The following is a 22,275-nucleotide window of genomic DNA, read 5'->3' on the forward strand; positions in this document are numbered from 1 at the left end:
AGTTTAATTATTTGGATGTGTTCTCTTATTTTGCTGATAAGATTTGCTAGGGGTCTGTCAATTTTGTTAACTTTTCGAAGAACCAACTCTTTGTTTTGTTGATCTTTCTATTTTTTTATTCTAATTCGTTTAATTCTGATTTAATTTTAATTATTTCTTCTGTCTACTGTATTGGGATTTATCTTGCTGCTCTTTTTCAAGGAGGATCAGATGTCTCATTAAATTGTTGATTTCAGCTATTTTCAATTTGTTGATGTAGGGAATAGAAAGACTTGGAAAAAATTGTATTAAGTAAAGTAAGCCAGGCCCAAAGAAACATAGGTCCCAAGCTTTCCATTATTTGCAGATAAGTCGATGTTAGGTGAAATGAACCCCAATATAAGGACTCAAATGGTTTTTCTTTCTTGCTATTGTTTCTAAAGTATTGATATGATGATTTCTTTGTTGTTTGTATGTCCCTCCCCCACGGTTTAACCCCTGTTTTCACTGTTCTTAATGTTGGTATAATTTGTGGAGAAGGGAAAAAGTAAATTGTTTAAATAGGGGTAAAGGTGGACCCATTGCAACAATGAGTTATACAAGATCTTATATTGAAAAATGAACTTTACAACTTTGTTGCGGGGCAGGAGGAAAGGGAAGGTTGGAGGGGGAGATGGGAAGGAATGGGAAAGGGAAACAAAAGAGGACACAACACTGCTTGATAACAAAGGTACTCATTACCTTGCTCCTGTAATTGTAACCCCTCTGTACGGTATTTGCACCATAAAATATATTCAGAATGATGGAATGTGGCTAGTACTCATTTGATATGTGTGGACAGATGATCAGAATTCTGATGATTAATAAAAATATATCTTCTAATTTCCATTTGTAGACTACTATGCTAACTGGGAGAAGACATTGTTGATGCCAGGGCTTTGAAAGCTGGTCATGAAGCAGAATATCAGGGGAGAGTATTTGGGAAGGATATAATTTCCAAGGTTCATACGAATTATATTGAACTAGAAAGCTAAGTGATGAATGACTGAGAACCAAATTTTATTTCGTAGCTTGTTTTATGAAGTCCAGGGATTTGAACCTAGGGCCTGAGTGCTGTCCCTTAGTTTCTTTTTTCTCAAGCCTACTACTGTACCAGTTGAACCAAAGCTTCATGTCCATATTTTTGGTGGTTAATTAGGGATCAGTATTTCCAAATTTCCTCTTTGGGATGGCTTCAAACTTGATCCTCAGGTATCAGCCTCTTTAGTAGCTAGCATTCCAGTTATGAGCCACCAGAGCCCGGCTAGAACCACATTTTAAAAGTATTCTCTAAGTGAATCAGATGTGTCTACCTACTATTTGAGCACTTTGGATCCAGTGGGACATCAGATTTAGAATAACATCAGAAATTTTCTTCTTGTAACCCACAGCATCCCATACCTATCTAATTTATTCATATCTTCATTTTTAATCTTTTTTCTTCATTGTACCTTTCTATTTTTACTTCACAAGGAAGCATGTCAGTGCTGTTTACCTTTTCTGAAGCAAGTGACATCCATTCCCATCAATAGGATTGTACTTGCTGATCTTACTGCCTGGAGTACCTGCTTCTAGATAATTGCATAGATGATAGCTCTCAGGTTAACTATCTCAGCCGCAGGAAAGTTGTTGCTACAAATCCACAAATGTCATGTCTGTGATTTGTAGAAATTATCATTATGATTTCTGGTTTCCTTTTCAGCATGGAATTGGTGAGGAGAGAGCCACATTCACTTCTGTTTCTCCAACACATGTAATAGTGTCTGGTCCTTAGTGCTCAGGAGCCTTCCATGTAGATCAGCCTTCTCCAGCTGAATTTATCCTAGCTTCTTTTTAGGACAGCTCTTCAAGCTGAAGTCAGGTGGCTAGCAGCCTTTCTTTCTCATTCTTTGTGCCTTTCTGTGTCTCTGAGTCCACTTCAGGGCAAGATCAGTGCCTGACACCTATTTGCTGCTGTGGAAAGGTGGCTATAACATCATAGAAGTTATTACCAATATTTAAGCTTTGTGAGAACACCCATCCCCACCCAATTTCTCCAAGCCAGGTGTGTCCAATGCCCTGGAGTGCATTCCATGATTCGGCAACCAAACTATCACCCACTTCCTACTGCACTGTGTATATTTCCATTTCCTTTAAAAAAATCAGACATATATATATATATATATATATATATATATATATGTAATTATATATAATTTTATGTATCTGTAAGTCTTTGTCCATCTCACTTAAGCCCTTGCATATTTCTATGTATTTGCAGCTTTGGAAGGGAAATAAGGTTGAATTCAACATACTTAGAAACACTTTTGGAGGGAACGCCAACTTTCAATCTAATGTTCTACAGATGGTCATCTTGGTACAGGAACTGAGTAGACCGTCATAGAATAACAGGCTTGTCCTGATTTGTACTGACTTTCCTCTGGGGTTAGGGAGTATGATCACACTGCATATGTGGCTCTGTTACACTGCAGGCTAGGCCTCCTCTCAAAATCTAATGCCATGGGGGCAAGAGAGAATAAAACTCAGAACCCAGCTTCCCAAATCACTAAGATTAGAGTCCTGAGTCTCATGTACTTAATTCAAAGCTGCTTGAGTATATATAGTGTAGTGAGTTTCATTATATTTACTTCATAGACAGATATACAAATATCTTTATATATTAATTCATCTATTTATAATGTTATATCTAGAAACATACAAATACATTTTCATATAATTATAATCTGTTATATTACCACTTTCTCCAATAATGGCTTACAGTAATGTTTTGTGAAAAACATTAGTGAAAATGTTAAATGATCTTGTAGTATGAAAAATCATATTCAATCTTATATATCATATAATATACTATATATAATATAAAGAACATAACATGTATTTACATATAACTGATTTAATTATGGTTTTTCCTTCCTGATTTTGTCCATCGATGTAAGCCTTCTTTCTTCTATTGATGATGGCTTTTACTTTCCACACAGGTATTTCCCATGTATTTTGACAAATATTTTCCATCCTAATTAGATTTTTGATATTATTGGAGCCAAATGTTTCTATATTTCCCAAAGCACAATGAATATGTATACAGATTTGAACTCACTGTTGGAAGGGAGTTTCACATACCACTATGAGCATTGTAGCATTTTTCCCAATTGACAGACAGCTTTCTAGGACATCTGATCTCTTAAGTCTAGAGATTTTTTTTTTGATGAAAAAATTTTTATTGTGAAAATACTGTACAGAGGGGTTACAATTACATAGGCAAGATAATGAGTACATTTCTTATCAAGCATTGTAACCTCCTCCTTGGTTTCCACTTCCCATCCCTTATCATCCTCCCCCTGTCCTAGAGCTTTTGCAGCCACCTTATCTCCCCATGCAGGCATGCCCTGGCTTCCTTGCCACTCCCTGTGCATTTAACAATTCCCATTATATTCAGTAGGTTCTCTTGTACAGCCCCCTGTCACTCTGTGTTTTCCCACACACAGAACACATGTGCATGGTGCTTTAGATTGTAGGTTGAAAAAAAAAACAAAATTAGGGTTCCGAAGGGAGGTGAAGGGGAAACAAAGGAGGAGGCTGCAATGCTTGGTATGAAATGTATGCATTATCTTGCCCATGTAATTGTAACCTTTCTGTACAGTATGTTCACAAATAAAATAAAATTAAAAAAATTGTATAATATAAACGTTGACATTTTAATAACATTAGAAATATAAATAGAATGAACATTTTATAACAATCAGAAACAAAAAGTAAAATAAAGATTTCCCAGGAAGAGGGGAAGGAATCTCTAAATCTAGAATGGCCTCTAAGTTATCTTCAGGCAGAAATTCTGCCCCCCACGCCAAAGTTGTAAAGTTTGTTTTTCGACATAACGACTTGTATATCTCATTTTTGCAATGGGTCCACCTGTATCCCTACTTAAATCAGCTGTTTATTCCCTTCCCCTTCACAAATTATACCACCATCAAATACAGTGAAAGCAGGGGTTATGCCCTAAAGGAGGGACATACAAAACAACAAAGAAATCATCTTATAAATATGTTAGAAAAAATTGCATGAAAGCAAAAACATTTGAATACTTATCTTGGGCTTCATTTCACCTAACATCAACTTATCTGAACTTTTCTGCTTGACTCAGACATACACTGGTTATTGCAAATAGAAACCATGGGAACTATGTTTCTTTGGGCCTGGCTTACTTCACTTAATATAATTTTTTCCAAGTCTTTCCATTACCTAACAAATGGGGCAATGTCATTCTTTCTCATGGAGGCATAGAATTCCATTGTGTATATATACCACATTTTCTTGACCCATTCATCTACTGAGGGGCATCTGGGTTGGTTCCATATCTTAGCTATGGTAAATAATGCTGCAATAAACATAGTTTTGCTGGTAGCTTTAGTATGGTCTTGTTTGTAATTATTTGGGTAAATGCCCCAAAGTGTGATTGCTAGGACATAGGGGAGCTCTATGTGGAGACTTTTGAGGAACCTCCATACTGCTTTCCAAAGTGGGTGAACAAGTTTACACTCCAACCAACAATGCAGTAAGGTTCCCTTCTTTCCACATCCCCTGCAGCATCTGCTGTTATTCGAGTTCTTGATTATAGCCATTCTAACTGGGGTGAGTTGATTATAGCCATTCTAACTGGGGTGAGGTGGTATTCCAATGTTGTGTTGATTTACATTTCTTTCATGGCTAGAGAGGTTGAGAATTTCTTCATATGTCTATTGGCCATCTTCCCTTCCTCTTCATAGAAGTTTCTCTTTAAGACTTTAGCCCACTTATTTATTGAGCTGTTGTTTCTTTGAGAATTTGTTGTTGGGGGATTTAATCTTTTTGGGGGGGCCCGTTGTGGGGCCTGAAATTTGGGTCTGGGCGCTGTCCCTCAGCTCTTCAGCTCAAGGCTAGCACTCTACCACTTGAGCCACAGCACCACTTCTGGCTTTTTTTCTGCTTATGTGGTGCTGAGGAATCGAATCCAGGGCTTCATGCATGCAAGGCAAGCTCTCTACCACTGAGCTACCTTTCCAGCCCCCGGGATTTAATTTTTTGTGTTCCAGGTATATTTTAGATATGAGACCCTTGTCCTTTGTATGGCTAGTGAAGATCTTCTCCCAATCCTTGGGATTTATATTGATCTTGCTACCTATGTCCTTTGCCATGCAGAAGCTCTGCAATTTCATGAAATCCCTTTTGTCCAACCTTTCTTTGATTTGTTGTGTTTCTAGTTCTCTATTGAGAAAATTTCATCCTGTGCCAAGGAGACCTAGGGTTTCTCCTCTTCCATCCTGTAATGTTTACAGTGTGTCTGTTTGACTCCAAGGTCTTTGATCCATTTGGAGTTGATGCTGGTGCAGAGTGATTTATAAGGATCTAGCTTTAGTTTTCTAAAAGTAGTTAACCATTTTTGCAAGCACCATTTACTGAAGAGGATGTCTTTGTTCCATTCTATTTTTTTTAGCTCCCTTATGGAAGATTAGATGGCTATAGTTCTATAGGTTCATTTCTGGGTTTTCAATTCTATTCCATTGGTCCTGAGGTCTGTTCTTGTGCCATTAACAAGCTGTTTTGATTACTATGACTTTGAAGTAGAGTTTGGAATTTGGTATTGATATTCCTCCAGCACTGTTCTTTCTGTTGAGCATCGTTTTCCTACTCGGGGTCTTTTATTGTTCCATATGAATTTTTGGATTGTCTCTTCTATTTCCTTGAAGAACGAGGTTGGAATATTGGTAGGTATCGCACTCAATTTGTAGATAGTATTGACATTTTCACGATGTTGATCTTTCCAATCCAGGGGCATGGGAGGTTTTGCCACTTTCTAAGTTCTGTTTTGATTTCCTTTTTCAGAATTTTAAAGTTTTCATCATAGAGGTCCTTCACTTCTTTGGTTAAGTTAATTCCTAGGTATTTTATTTTTTGTGGGGCTATTACGAATTGAGTTGCTTTCCTAATCTCAGCCACATTTTTCATTGTTGGCATACAGATAAGCCATTAATTTTAAGGGTTAATTTTGTACCATGCTACTTTGGCAAAGTTTTGAATCACCTTAAGTAATTTGAGAGAGGAGACCATGGTATTCTTTAAATAGAAAATCATGTCATCTGCCAAGAGGGAGATTTTAATTTTGTCTTTCCCTTTATGTTTGCATCTTGTCTTATTGCTGTAGCTAGGCATTCTAAAACTAGATTGAAAAGCAGTTGAGAGAATGGACATCCTTGTTTCATTCCTGATTTTAGTGGAAATGGCTTTCGTTTTTCACCATTAACTATAATGCTGGCTGTAGGTTTGCCATATATAGCCTTTATTGTATTAAGGAATGCTCCATGGATTCATAATTTTTCCAGAACCTTCATCATAAAGGGGTGTTTGATCATGTCAAATACTTTTTCTGCATCTATTGAGATAACCATGTCGTTCTTATCCTTGCTCTTGTTGATGTGATGAATTATAAGAATTGATTTGCATATATTGAACCAGCTTTGCATCCTTGAAATGAATCCTGTTTGATCGTGGTGTATGATTTTTTTGGATGAATTGTTGAAGTCAATTGGACAAAATTATATTGAGAAATTTTGCATCTATATTTATCAAAGAAATGGGTCTATAGTTCTCTTTTTTTGATGAGTCCCTTCCTGGTTTGGGGATGAGGGTCATTATGGTTTCATAGAATGAGTTCGGTAGTAAACTTTCTCTTTTAATTTCATTGAAGAGTTGAAAGAGAATTGGTGTGAGCTCTGCTTTGAAGGCCTTGTAGAATTCTGCTGTAAATCTATCTGGTCCTGGGCTTTTCTTAGATGGGACGTCTCTTATTGCTGTTTCTATTTCATTGATTGATATGGGCCTGTTAAGATGGTTTAACTCATCTTGGTTTGGTTTCATCATGTCGATTTATGTTAGGAAAAGGTCCATGTCTGCCAAGTTCTCAAACTTATTAACATAAAGTTTTGAGACGTATTCTTTTATAATGTTCTGAATCTTGGTTGTTTCTGTGGTGATGTTTCCATTCTCATCTCTGAGTTTATTTATTTGGGTGTGTTCTCTTCTTTTTCTGTTAAGATTTGCTAAGGGTCTGTCAATTTTGTTAATTTTTTCAAAGAACCAACTCTTTGTTTTCTTGACTCTTTTTATGGTTTTTGGGATTCTAATTCATTTAATTCTGATTTAGTTTTAATTATTTCTTTCCATCTACTGGATTGGTGTTTATCTTGCTGCTCTTTTTCAAGGAGGCTCAGATATCTCATTAAATTGTTGATTTCATATCTCTCTAATTTGTTGATGTAGGACCTGAGAACTATTAACTTGCCTCTGAGTACTGCTTTTACTGTGCCCCAGATGACCTGGTAATTTGTGTGTTCATTTTTGTTGAATATCATGAACATTTGACTTTCCTTTCTAATGTCTTCCATGACCCACTAGTGATTCAGCAGTGTGTTGTTCAGCCTCCATGTGTACAGGAATTTTGTTGGTGACTTTTTGTGTTGAGTTTTAATTTTATTCCATTGTGGTCTGCGAGAATGCAACATATGACTTTGATGTTTCTGAATTTGGACAGGTTTACTTTGTGAACTGAAATGTGGCCTATTTTGAAAATGTTCCATGTGCTGCTGAGAAAAACGTGTATTGTGATCCTGCTAGGTGAAATATTTGGTAGATGTCTTTTAAGTCTAGTTGATCTGTGAGGTTGCTTAGGTCTGTGGTTTCTCTATTGAGTTTTTGACAAGTTGATCTATCTAGTGGAGATAGTGGTGTATTAAAGTCCCCAAAAATTAATGTCTTTGGATCTACGTGGGATTTGAGGGAAAGTACTGTTTCTTGGAAAAATTTGGGTGCTCTGTTGTTTGGCAAATAGATATTTAGAATTGAAATATCCACCTGTAGGAGAGATCCCTTAATTATTATGTAGTGACCTTTTCATCTCTTCTCACTAATTTTAATTTGAAGTCTAATTTATCTGATATTAGGATTGCAACTCCTGCCTGTTTATGGGGGCCGTTTGCTTGGTAGATTTTGTTCCAGCTTTCACTTTCAATATGCATTTGTTCTTATGGGTAAGTTTTGACTCCTGAAAGCAGCAGATAGAAGGATCTTGCTTTTTCATCCAACTAGGCAGTCCATGTCACTTAATTGGAGAGTTAAGTCCGTTAATGTTGAGAAATAGGACCGAGAGGTATTGGGGGGTTCCTGACATTTTATCCACCTTCTTGGGGGCTTTGGCAAATGGGTTCTTCCTATGGTTCTTGGAGTCTCACTTTGGGTGTAGTTTCTTGGCCTTTATTGTGGTCTTGTTGGTTTTTTATGTATAAAACATCTTTAAGAAACTTTTCTAGGGCTGGTTTGGTGGAGATATATTGTTTCAATTTTTCTTTGCTATGGAAGGTTTTTATTTGACCTTCAGTTATGATGGAGAGTTTACCTGGATGCAGTATTCTTGGTTGATAGTTGTTTGTCTTTAGGGCATGGCATACATCATTTCAGGCTCTTTTTGCTTTGATTGTTGTAATTGTAACCCTTCTGTATGGTATTTTCACAATAAAAAAGAGAAATGTACTCATTACATTTTATTTGTATTCTGTGACAAGTGATCTGATTTTTCCCTGTAACTGCTTCCAGCACATGCTGCCCTAGGTCCAATTGAGCATTTCTCCACTCTGTCCCAATGATGTTGAATAGATATATCTGTTGAACTAGATTGTTTCTGCAGACTTTTGACTGTGCAACTACACACTTTGGTTGATGCTTGCCTTAAGATAGTGTTCTAGCACAAAACTGGTGTTACTTTCATCCAAAATAGGCAGAGTAAGCCAGAAAAAACACAAGAAAAATGGCAAATCCGGATATCTCAACTCCCACTTATGATAATCAGGGGACAGAACAGATAATGAATAATTCAGAATAGAGCACCCAAAAAGCTCTACAAAAACTACTGGTAAACGTGGTAAAAGAAAAGATTGAAAACCTGCAAAGAACTCAGTGTGAGTGTGATTGGGAGAGAGAGGAGACAAACCAAAGGTCAATACAGGAAGCTCATGAGAGTGAGGAAGCTACACAAAGATTGATACAGGAATTGCTTGAGCAGCTTGAGAACACTCAAAGAGAAATAAAGGAATGGCATGAACAGGCTGAGCTCAGGCAAAGAGATAGACAGAAATTACATGAGCTGGTTGAGAACAAAGAGAAAGTCAGGAATGGTGTGAGCAGGCTAAGAACACTCAAAGAGAACTAAAGGAAGCTAATCAAAGAGTAATACAGGATTTGAGAGAACAGGATGAGAATACACAAAGATCACTAAAGGCATTCATGGAATTCATAAACAGAGAATTGAAAAAGTCAGGGAGAACACAAAGAGAATACTGAATGGGACCCAACAGAAGGAATGGGTGTCCAAGGAAACCATAACAAATCAACCAAGTGATTTGTGAATAAACACTGAACACCAAGGTAAGGTAGTAGAGAAGTTCATACAAGAACTAAAACAAAGAATTTGAAGCCATCAAAGGCAGCCCATTATAAGGAAAAGAAATAAAAAACAAAGCAGAAAGTCTTGATAGTAAGTTAGACCATGCTGAAGATCAAATCTCGGGGACTGAAGACAGCCTAGATATTATAGAGAAAGAACATACAACCATCCAAGAAAAATCCAAGAAATATGATAGATCTATACAACATTTGGAAGACACCATCAGAGGGCCTAATCTCAGGATAATGGGTATAGAGGAGCACCTAGAGACAGAAGTTAATGGTCTAGGAAATTTGTTTAACAGGATGCTAGAAGACAACTTCCCAAACATGCAAAAAGATAGGTCTATTCAGATACAAGAAGCTTTTAGAACTCCACACAGACCAGACCAGAACAGGACATTCCACCACCATATTTTAATCCATACAGGATCAGTTCAGACCAAGGAAAGATCTTTAAAGCTGTCAAAGAGAAAAGATAAATCACCTATAAAGGGAAACCAATTAGAATCACCTCAGATTTCTCAGCAGAGACAATTAAAGCAAGAAAAGCCTGGAATGATGTATGCCATGCCCTAAAGACAAACAACTATCAATCAAGTTTACTGTACCCAGCTAACCTCTCCTTCATAACTGAAGGTCAAATAAAAAACTTCCATTGCAAAGGAAAATTGAAACAATATATCTCCACCAAATCAGGCCGACAAAAGACTCTTAAAGATGTCTTACACATAGAAAACCAGCAAGACCACAATAAACGCCAAAAAACTACACCCAAACTGAGAATCCAAGAACCATAGGAAGAACCCAGTTGCCGCAGCCCCCAAGAAGGTGGATAAAATGGCAGGAACTCGCAAACACCGCCAGGTTCTATCTCTCAACATTAATGGACTTAACTCTCCAATTAAGTGATATAGACTGTCCAGTTGGATTAAAAAGCAAGATCCTTCTATCTGCTGCCTTCAGGAGTCACACCTTGCCCATAAAAACAAACACATTTTCAATGTGAAAGGCTGGAACAAAATCTACCAAGCAAAAGGATCCCCATAAACAGGCAGGAGTTGCAATCCTAATATCAGATAAAATAGCCTTCAAATTAAAATTAGTGAGAAGACATGAAGAAGGTCGCTACATATGGATTAAAGGATCTCTTCTTCAGGAGGATATTACAATTCTAAATATCTATTCGCCAAACAACAGAGCACTCAAATTTATCCAAGAAACTACTTTCCCTCAAATCTCACATAGATTCAACGACATTAGTTGTTGGGGACTTTAACACACTACTTACCCCACTAGATAGATCTACTCGACAAAATCTCAACAGAGAAATTGCAGATCTAAACTACTACATAGATCAACTAGATTTAACAGACATCTACCGAATATTTTACCCAGCAGCGTCAGAATACACGTTTTTCTCAGCAGCACATGGAACATTTTCTAAAATAGTCCACATTTTAGGTCACAAAGCAAACTTGTCCAAATTCAGAAACATTGAGGTTATACCTTGTATTCTCTCAGACCACAAGGGAATAAAATTAGAACTCAACACCAAAAGCCACTAAAGAAAGTCCTGTAACACATGGAGGCTGAACAACACACTGCTGAATGACCAGTGGGTCATGGAAGAGATTAGAAAGGAAATTCAAATGTTCATGATATTCAACAAAAATGTGTGAAGACTCAGGGTCTATGTTGAGGGGGCAGAATGATGCAGGCTCCAGCCTTAGGATTATCTGAGGACTATGTTTGGGATTAGGAAAGCTCTTGGAAAGCCAGGCTAGAGAGGGAAAATGTTCTCTCTCCCTATCTCAAAACACATGTCACAGACTCCTGGGAGCTGAGGAAGTAGCTCTTCTGCTTGCTTAAGCTAGATGAACAGCTGGTCAAGCATTTTTCCTGAGATTGGAGATGTAGTTTGAGCTTGCTCTAAAATAGTTTAGATAATAATATACCAAGACATTGTCTCATAGGTTAAGTAAAAATGTATCTGTTGAAATTTTTTGTGTGAAGGTTTTCTGACCAAATCTTGTCAAAGATTATGCTTGCTTGTCTTTAAAGACCCACTAACAATAAAGCACAGCATGCAGTGGCAATTGCTGTTTGCACGCTGCATCCCCTGTGTCCTGATGATTTTGTGACCCTTACCCAGGGAACCCAATGCACTAGACATTGACAATTGGCACCCGAACGGGATCCTGCATTGTTGAATTCAGGAAGGGTATTTAGGTAAGTATGTTTAATTACAGGGTGATGGGACAAGTTAGGTCTACTCCATACTTACATATGCTTAAACATTTACTTGCTGCTTACAGTGTAAATATTTCTTCTTCTGACATAGAAATGTGTATTAATGTAGTTAGGGAATGGAATCCTTGGTTCCCCGATGAAGGAATATTAGATATTGATAATTGGAAATGAGTAAAGTATAATGTAGAAAGAGCTGATCGAGAAGGGGAAAAGATTCCTATTAGATTTTTGTACATTTGGGCTATTTTACATACCCTTTTTAAAGCCTTGAATGAGGAAAGATTAATAGCGGACTTAAAGAAAGAGGCCACTCCATCTATTGTAGATTTACACTTGGACTCTGAGGTTAAGGACCTGATAGACAAGGATGCATTGTAATTAACAGAGAAAAAACAAGAGGTAAAAATGCTGAAAAGGAACAAACTGAAAGTGTAAATAAAATGTCTGAGAAATTGGAATTGATTTTATCAAAATTACAACATATGGAGTTGGAAATTAACAGAGTGAAAGGAGAACCTGAGAAAGTGAAAGTAAAGCACCCTTCGGCTCCTCCGCTGGCTGATGCAATCTTTTTTTTTTTTTAAATTTTATTTTATTTGTGAACATACTGTACAGAGGGGTTACAATTACATGGGCAAGATAATGCATACATTTCTTAGCAAGCATTGCAGCCTCCTCCTTTGTTTACCCTTCACCTCCCTTCCCAGGCTCCCCCCTCCCCCCCCCACCCAGTCCTTCCCCCCCCTGCTCCCCCCCACCGAGATTGTAAAGCTCCTTTTTGACATGAAAATTTGTACTTCTCATTGTTGCAACAGGTCCACCTGAATCCTTAAATGACTTGTTTTTCCCCATCTCCTCCATAAGTTATACTGACATCAAATATATTGAAAGCGGGGGTTATACTGTGGGGGAGGGACATACAAAGCAACAAAGAAATAAAGTTATAAATGCGTGTATACATGAAAGAAAAAAAACATTAAAATACCTATCTAAGGATTCATTTTCCTAACATCACATTATCTGACTTTTTCCACTTGACTCATACATATACTAGATATTGCAAATAAGGGAAACTATAGGACCTGTGTTTCTTTGTGCCTGGCTTACTTCACTTAATATAATTTTTTCCAAGTTTTTCCATTTCCTAACAAATGACAGCGTCACTCCCTCACGAAACAGAGGGCTTAGACAGTGAGTTTGATGATGAAATGTCTATTTTTTTCTTATCCTGTAATTCGACCACCACTTCTGAATGGTATAGCTCAACCAGCCAGATATGAAGGTGTTGCTGTTGATGATATTGGTAAACTTAAGAAGGCAGTGACGTTGTATGGTCCTCAGTCTCATTATGTTAAGCAATTGCTTAAAGGGTTTGCTGGACATTACAATAATTTTGCTCCTGAGGATTGGAAGATGCTTTGTAGAGCCTTGCTTAAGGAACCTGAATACCTACAATGGCAAATGTGGCTTACTGAGTTATGTACAGAAAGGGCCAGACAAAATGCACAGAGCAGTAACCCTCGCCTGCAGGTCATAACCTTTCCCATGTTGAGTGGAACAGAACTATATACAGATGCTCATATGCAAGTGAACTCTCCTGAAGAGATCCATGAGCAGTAAAGAGACATAGGTATTGAGGCATGGGAAAGGATTCGACCGGTAGGAGAGCATTATGGTTCTTGGACTAAAGTAATTCAAAAACCTAATGAACCCTATGTTGAATTTTTATCGTGATTGAAATTGACCTTGGAACGTACTGTTGTGGGAGACTCTGCATGGCAACAACTGCTGCGCATTTTGGTTTATGAGAATGCTAATGAGGACTGTAGACGGGCCCTATTGCCTATTAAAGAATCTGGGGATGTGAATACATATTTAAGGGCCTGCAAAGACATTACATCTAACTCCAGGCGTATGCAGGTGTTTGCTGAAACTATGGACACTACCTAGCATACTTTGCAAACAAAACCCTTTAATCCAAAGTGTTTTGGATGTGGTCAAATGGGACATATAAAGAAAAATTGTAAAAAGGCTACTGATGTTAACAAAAGAGGACCGGGAATTTGTTGTAAATGTAAAAAGGGGAAGCACTGGGCAAGGGAGTGTAGATCAAAAATAGACAATAAAGGAATTCCTATAAAAGATGCTTACCCTATGCAGGGAAACTCTCCATCGGGCCAGCCCCAGGCCCAAGATTAATAACCGAGGGCAGCCAATCATCTTTTCCCTTGTCCCTGCCACAGCCCACAGCACTGCAGTGGACATACCAGCCTAAAAAGATTTTATTTTGAGCGGGGGGGGGGGGGAGGGAGGGGGAGAAGGATTGGGACTGTGGGGGGGAAGGGGGAGGCTGGGAAGGGATGTGAAGGGTAAACAAAGGAGGAGGCTGCAATGCTTGGTAAGAAATGTACGCATTATCCTGCCCATGTAATTGTAACCCCTCTGTACAGTATGTTCACAAATAAAATAAAATAAATTAAAAAAAAAAAGATTTTATTTTGAAAGGTGGTGATAAGCCACAAAAAATTCCTACCGGAATTTATGGACTTTTACCTGAAGGAATATTTGGCCTATTGACTGGTAGATCTAGTCTTAATGCAAAAGGAGTTTTAGCACATTTAGGAATTATTGATGCTGACTATATTGGGGAAATAAAAATTTTAATGTCAGCTGCTGCAGATATTTCCTTTAAGAAGGGAGAACGAATTGCTCAAATTTTATTATTACCATATATATCTATTGGAAAGTCATTTACACCCCGCATTGGGGGATATGGAAGTACTAACCAACAAAATGTGTTTTGAACTACTCATATTACTAAAATGCAGCCTAAGATTAAAATTAATATTCAGGGAAAAATATTGACAGGATTAATAGTTACTGGCTCAGATATTACAATTATTAACACTCATGAATGGCCTAATCATTTGTTATATGAAATAATCCCCTGTAATATTAAAGGAGTCAGCAATACTCCTGTAAATTCTATAGAACAAGCAGTGTCTTATGTTACTACAACCTCAGAAGACGGACACCTGTCCGTCCTAATATTATCCTTACTGTCCTTACACCTAATATTATGGAAGTTACAGTTAACATAATTGGTAGAGATGTACTGGAACAATGGGAAGCTCATATTCAATTTTAACATTTTTAGATGGAGCCCATAAAGATATTATGGAAAATGTGAGGAACCTCTTCAGATTGAACAATGACCTTTATCTAAAGAAAAATTAGAAGCAGCTCATCAATTAGTTGAAGAACAGTTAACCAAAGGACATATTGAGCCATCTATGTCACCTTGGAATTCTCCAATATTTGTTATTAAAAAGCAGTCAGGGAAATGGAGATTGCTGACTGATTTACGAGAAGTTAATGAATCCATGTACCCTATGGGGGCTTTACAACCTCGTATACCATCGCCTGTCATGCTTCCAAAAAATTGGCCAATAATAGTAATAGATTTACAAGATTGCTTTTTTACCATTCCTGTACATGTAAAAGATTGTAAAAGATTTGCCTTTTCTTTACCACAAATAAATCATCAAGCCCCTCATCAGCATTTCCAATGGAATGATGAACTGTCCAACTATGTGTCAGATATATGTTGATAAGGCCTTAAAACCTGTTAGACAAAAATGGCCTCACATTTATATGGATGATATTTTATTTGCAGGACCAAATATGACAGAATTAGAAATGGTGTTACAGTGCTTACCCTCTATATTTAAAATTTTTGGATTAATAATAGCACCTGAAAAAATACAAAAAGATACGGTGGTAAAATATTTAGGATATGTTGTTTCTAGACAAACAGTAGCACCTCAAAAAATGTCTTTACGATGTGATCAATTACATACGTTAAATGATTTTCAAAACTATTAGGAGATATTAATTGGATGCAAATGGCCTTAAGAATTCCTACTTATCAGTTACATAATTTGTTTTCTTTGTTACAAGGGGAGCCTGATTTACATAGCAAAAGAACTTTAACTAAGGAAGCTGAAATAGAATTACAATTTGTAGAACAGAGAATAAAAGAAATGTTTTTACATCGAGTAACGCTAAATCAACCCATAAATTTATTTATTTTAGATACATGGAAACACCTAACAGGAATTTTAGGACAAAATGAGCTACCATTAGAATGGATTTATACTCTGCATAGATTTACAAAAAATATTTTGCCTTATGAACAACAGTTGGCAATTATTATTCAATAGGCCAGGCAATGGGTATTTACCCTATCGGGGTATGATTTATTTGAAATTATTTTTCCTTTGCCAAAAGACCAAGTAGAATATTTGTTAAACATGTCTGAAATGCTACAAATAGCATTAGTAAATTTTGCTGGGCAATTTTCCTATCATTTTCCCAAAGGTAGATTGTGGGATTGCTTGTGTAAACAACAATTTGTCATTAATGATATTATTACCAAGGATCCTACCCCACTGCTCTTACCATTTTTACAGATGGCTCCAAAACAAAAAGTGCTTATTGGACAACAAATAAATATTGGGTACAAACAACTACTTTAGCATCAGTTCAACAAAATGAACTTTTTGCTATTATCAAAGTGTTGCAAGATTTTGTGGGAGATAATAATATTGTTACTGATTCTGCCTATGCTGTAGAAGTTGTGACTAATATAGTCACTGCTGTTACTTATTCATCTAAACCCCAGCTAAACCAATTATTTGAACAATTACAAGCATTACTACAACAACATAATGCCAAAGTGTTTGTAACTCACATTAGGGCTCACTCTTCATTACCTGGGTACCTTGTATATGGCAATAATCAGGTTGATAAATTAGGTAGTTTTGCTTCTGCTGAACAAGATCATGCTCATTTACATACAAATGCTGACCATTTACATATCCATTATAAAATACCTTATTCTCAAGCTAAACAATTTATAAAAAGATGCCCTATCTGCAGAACAATGCATTTGAGAGTTGTACCTGCTGGAGTAAATCCTCGAGGATTACAACCTAACAAGCTCTGGCAAATGGATATAACCCATGTGGAAGCCTTTGGCCGTTTTTCCTTTGTACGTGTTACAATAGATACTTATTCTAAATTTGTTTGGGCTTCTGCCCTTACGGGAGAAACTGTTAACCATGTCATAGAACACTTGTTGGAAGCTTTTGCCATTTTGGGAGTGCCTGCCAAAATAAAGGCTGATAATGGACCAGACTATAAAAGTATCAAATTTAAAAGATGTTGTGAAGTTTATGATGTGGTACATATTACAGGAATAGAATATAACCCCCAAGGACAAGCCATTATTGAACGAGTTCATGGCACACTAAAACAACAAATTAAAAAATTAAAAAGGAGGAAAAGGTTGGATGAATGTATGGATATTTTGTGGTTTTCCATGCAAAATCTTAAAATAATTTTACATCAAGCTCTTTTTGTTCTTAATTTCTGAAACTTACACAAGGAGATATTTTAACTAGAGCTGAGAGCCATTTTGAACAAATTTCAGAAAAACCTTATTTAAATGCTGCCTTTTGGATTAAGATTGCATTGGATGCAGAATGGCGACCAGGAACATTATTACATAAGACACGAGGGTATGGTTTTGTGTCTACACAGGATGGCAAACAATGCTGGCTTCCTGCACGATGGATACAGATGCGGCCCAGTGAGGACAGCCCCGTATCCTGCAAGGAATCAGCCACCTGTTCAGGAAGAAGAAATTCCCATGTAGGTCATGGCTTACTTGTCTGTGGGATAATGTCGCCATGAGCGTCAGTTGGCTGCCCCGCTGCCCACCTGGGGGCAGGTTAAAACGTTGACTGGAGAAGGACAAAAGATGTTACAACTTACTGATAAACCTGTCACTGCTGAGAACTTGTTCCTGGCCATGTGTGCCCTGCTTACTGTAAACTCTGTCCATGATAATGCTAATGTAAGTTATTGGGCCTTTGTTCCTAAACCTCCTTTATTGGAACCTGTTGTTTGGGGAGACATGTATATAACCGTCTATACTGTTCCTGCTATTTTATCTCTTCCTTGGAATAATTTGACATTTTATAATAAGGATGATGGTAGCTTTTTAAATTTCACTTACTATACTCATTCCTTGCCTGTTTGTCTGAGGCCTCCTCCATGTTTAGTTATGAATTGGCAACATTGGGTTTTACCTGGGAAACACACTTCCAATTCTAGAACACAGCTACAGCGATTAACTACTTGGTCCATTAATAGTAGCTGGGAATGTGTCACCTTTGATGGCGAGTTATCCTTACCTATGTGCCCTGATTTTACTTATATTGATTAAAAATATCAGCCTTTTGTGTGGCAAGTGTGTAGAGGAACATTTGGAAAAATGTTCAATAATTTCATTAATTGGGACCTTTTGGACAGTTTATTAACACATGTTCAGAATGAAATATTATCAGATGTGATTTATCAAATGTTACTAGGATGCCGGATGTCATTAATGGATCGCTTACTGGAGCTAGATTGATGGCCTGGGGAGATGGAGGCATTGCAGATGATCAATGGGCTTTCATGGCTGGACCCACTGCTGTTCAGACTCATCTTTGGAAGGTAGCAGCAGTGTTGAAACGCGTGATGCTATCAAATGGATCGTTTTCGGGGACGGCGAACTCTGCGTCCACTTATAATTTTACTTTATATAAATCTTATAATATAACTGCTTGCGTACCCCTGCATTATGTATTTTTGGTGGGAAACTACATTTTCTCCTACTATTTCTTGTTTCAATTGTCACCTGTATTCTTGTGTTATTTCCTCTGTTAATTTTTTTTTTCTTTTTTGGGTCCAGTGGTGGGGCCTGAACTCTGGGCCTGGGTGCTGTCCCTCTGCTCTTCAGCTCAAGGCTAGCGCTCTAACTCTTGAGCCACAGTGCAACTTCTGGCTTTTTTCTTTTTGCTTATGTGGTGCTGAGGAATTGAACCCAGGGCCTCAGACATGCAAGGCCAGCGCTCTACCACTGAGACACCTTCCCAACCCTCCTCTCTTAATTTTAATGACAGTGATAATATTATGATTTTACAACAAAGAACTTATATTTGGCTACCTGTTAAATTAGGAAGAGAATGGTCCCAAAATCGTTTGGATAGTGTTGTTATTAAATTTTTTACCGACCTACTAAAACATACAAAACGTATGATTGGAGCCATTGTGGCTGTGATTTTAAGCTTAATTGCTTTTACCACTGTTGCTGCGGTGTCTGGAATTGCCCTGCACACTTCCTTACAAACTAAACACTTTGTGGAAGAATGGCACCGGGATTCACATGAATTGTGGGTCTCACAGGTAGAAATTGATGCTCGATTACAAACCCAGATTAATGTTCTTAAACAGACAATGGGATGGTTAGGAAAAAAGTTATTGGTTGTGGAAAAACACTTATTGTTAAAATGTGATTGGAATTCGACTACCTTTTGCATTACTAATGTGAAATATAATGAATCTATACATGATTGGAATGTAATACAGCAGTATTTATCTGGAAATTCTACTGCTGCTCAATTGATTGCTCAGTTACAATTTAATGTACATGATATTTTTGGTAAACAATTTGCAAATGATTATGCTTCTAATATTACTGATACATTTATTAAACAGTTGGGAGGGTTGGATCTGAAAGGAATACTACAAAGCATTTCACATACTGCTAGTGGTATGGGAGTTATGATTGTTATTATTTTGTTTGCAATTGTGCTGTTATATATGATTTTTATGAAACCAATACAAGCTTCTATGATAACCGTGTGGAAAGCTTTCCTTTTAAAACAAAAGAAAAAAGGAGGAAACTGTGAAGACTCAGGGTCTATGTGGAGGTGGCAGAATGATGCAGGCTCGAGCCTCAGGATTATCTGAGGACTGCTTTTGGGATTAGGAAAGCTCTTGCAACGCCAGGCTAGAGAGGAAAATGTTCTCTCTCCCTCTCTCAAAACACATGTCACAGACTTCTGGGAGCTGAGGAAGTAGCTCTTCTGTTTGCTTAAGCATAGATGAACAGCTGGTCAAGCTTTTTCCTGTGATTGGAGAATGGATGTTGCTTGCTCTAAAATAGTTTAGATAATAATATACCAAGACATTGTCTCATAGGTTAAGTAAAAATGTATCTGTTGAAATTTTTTGTGTGACTGTTTTCTGACCAAATCTTGTCAAAGATTATGCTTGCTTGTCTTTAAATACCCAATAACAATAAAGCACAGCATGCAGTGCCAATTGCTGTTTGCAAGCTTCATCCCCTGTGTCCTGGTGATTTCATGACCCTTCCCCAGGGACCCTAACTCACTAAACGTTGACAAAAATGGACACACAAATTACCAGGTCCTCTGGGACACAGCAAATGCAGAACTCAGAGGCAAGTTAATATCTCTCAGTTCCTACATCAACAAATTGGAGAGATCTGAAAACAACAATTTAATGAGACATCGGAGCATCCTTGAAAAAGAGCAGCAAGATAAACCCCAATCCAGTAGACAGAAAGAAATAATTAAAATTAAATCAGAATTAAATGAATTAGAATCCAAAAAAAAAAAAAAACAATAGAAAGAATCAACAAAACAAAGAGTTGGTCCTTCAAAAATATTAACAAAATTGACAGACCCTTAGCAAATCTTATCAGAATAAAAAGAGAACACAACCAAATAAATAAACTCAGAGATGAGAATGGAAACATCACCACACAAACAACCAAGATTCAAAACATTATAAGGGAATACTTCTCAAATTTTATGCTAATAAGTGTGAGAACTTGGCAGAAATGGACCTTTTCCTAGCAAATATTTATATGTTGACACCAAACCAAGATGAGTTAAACCATCTTGACAGGTCCATATCAAGCATTGAAATAGAAACAGCAATAAGAGAACTCCCATCTAAGAAAAGCCCAGGACGAGATGGTTTTTCAGCTGAATTCTACAAGGCCTTCAAAGCAGAGCTAACACCAATGCTCCTCCAACTCTTCAATGAAATTGAAACAGAAAGTTCACTACCGAACTCATTCTATGAAGCCATCCTAACCCTCATCTCAAAACCAGGCAGGGACTCATCAAAGAAAGAGAACTATAGACCCATTTCTTTCATGAACATTCATGCAAAACTTCTCAATAAAATTTTGGCCAATCAACTTCAACAATTCTTCCAAAAAAACATACACCTCTATCAAACCGGATTCATTTCAGGGATCCCAAGCTGGTTCAATATATGCAAATCAATTAATGTAATTCATCACATCAATAGGAGCAAGGATAAAAACCACATGGTTATCTCAATATATGCAGAAAAAACATTTGACACGATCCAACACCCCTTGATGATGAAGGTTCTGGAAAAATTAGGAATCCAGGGAACATTCCTCAATACAATAAAGACTGTATATGACAAACCTACAACTAGCATTATACTTAATGGTGGAAAAGTAATGCCATTTCCTCTTAACTCAAGAATGAGACAAGGATGTGCACTCTCTCCATTTCTCTTCAATCTAGTATTAGAATGCCTAGGTACAGCAATAAGACAAGATGCATACATAAAGGCGATCTAAATAGGGAAAGAAGAAGTAAAACTCTCCCTCTTTGCAGATGACATGATCTTGTATTTAAAGAATCCCACAGACTCCACTCCCAAATTACTCAAGCTGTTTCAAAACTTTGGCAAAGTAGCAGGGTATAAAATTAACCCTCAAAAATCAATGGGTTTTCTGTATGCCAACAATGAGATAAGTGTGGATGAAATTAGGAAAGCAATTCCAGTTGCAATAGCCCCACAAAAAATAAAATACCTAGGAATAATTTAACCAAAGAAGTGAAGGACCTCTATGATGAAATCTTTAAAAACCTGAAAAAGAAAATCAAAACAGAACTTAGAAAGTGGGAAAAAATCCCATGCTCCTGGATTGTAAAAATCAACCAACATCGTGAAAATGGCAATCTTCCCAAGGCTATCTAGAAATTGAATGTGATACCTATCAATATTCCAACCTCATTCTTCAGGGAAATAGAAGAGGCAATCCAAAAATTCATATGGAACAATAAAAGACCCTGAATAGAAAAAATGATCCTCAACAGAAAGAACAGTGCTGGAAGAATATCAATACCAAATTTCAAACTCTACTACTAAGCCATAGTAATCAAAACAGCTTGGTATTGGCACAAAAACAGACCTCAAGACCAATGGAATAGAATTGAAAACCCAGAAATGAACCTAGAGACCTATAGCCAATTAATCTTCGATAAGGGAGCTAAAACATAGAATGGAGGAATAAGAGCATCTTCAGTAAATGTTGCTTGCAAAATTGGTTAACTACTTGCAGAAAACTAAAGCTAGATCCTTATATATCACCCTGCACCAGAATCAACTCCAAATGGATCAAAGACCTCAAGAGTCAAAGCAGACACTCTGAAAACATTACAGGATGGTATAGGAGAAACTCTAGGTCTCCTTCGCACAGGTCGAAATTTTCTTTATAGAGACCCAGAAATACAACAAATCAAAGAAAGGTTGGACAAATGGGATTGCATGAAATTGCAGATCTTCTGC

This window comes from Dipodomys spectabilis, unplaced genomic scaffold (genome assembly GCF_019054845.1).
Source record: "Dipodomys spectabilis isolate Male_0828 unplaced genomic scaffold, ASM1905484v1 ptg000524l, whole genome shotgun sequence".
Classification (NCBI taxonomy): domain Eukaryota; kingdom Metazoa; phylum Chordata; class Mammalia; order Rodentia; family Heteromyidae; genus Dipodomys; species Dipodomys spectabilis.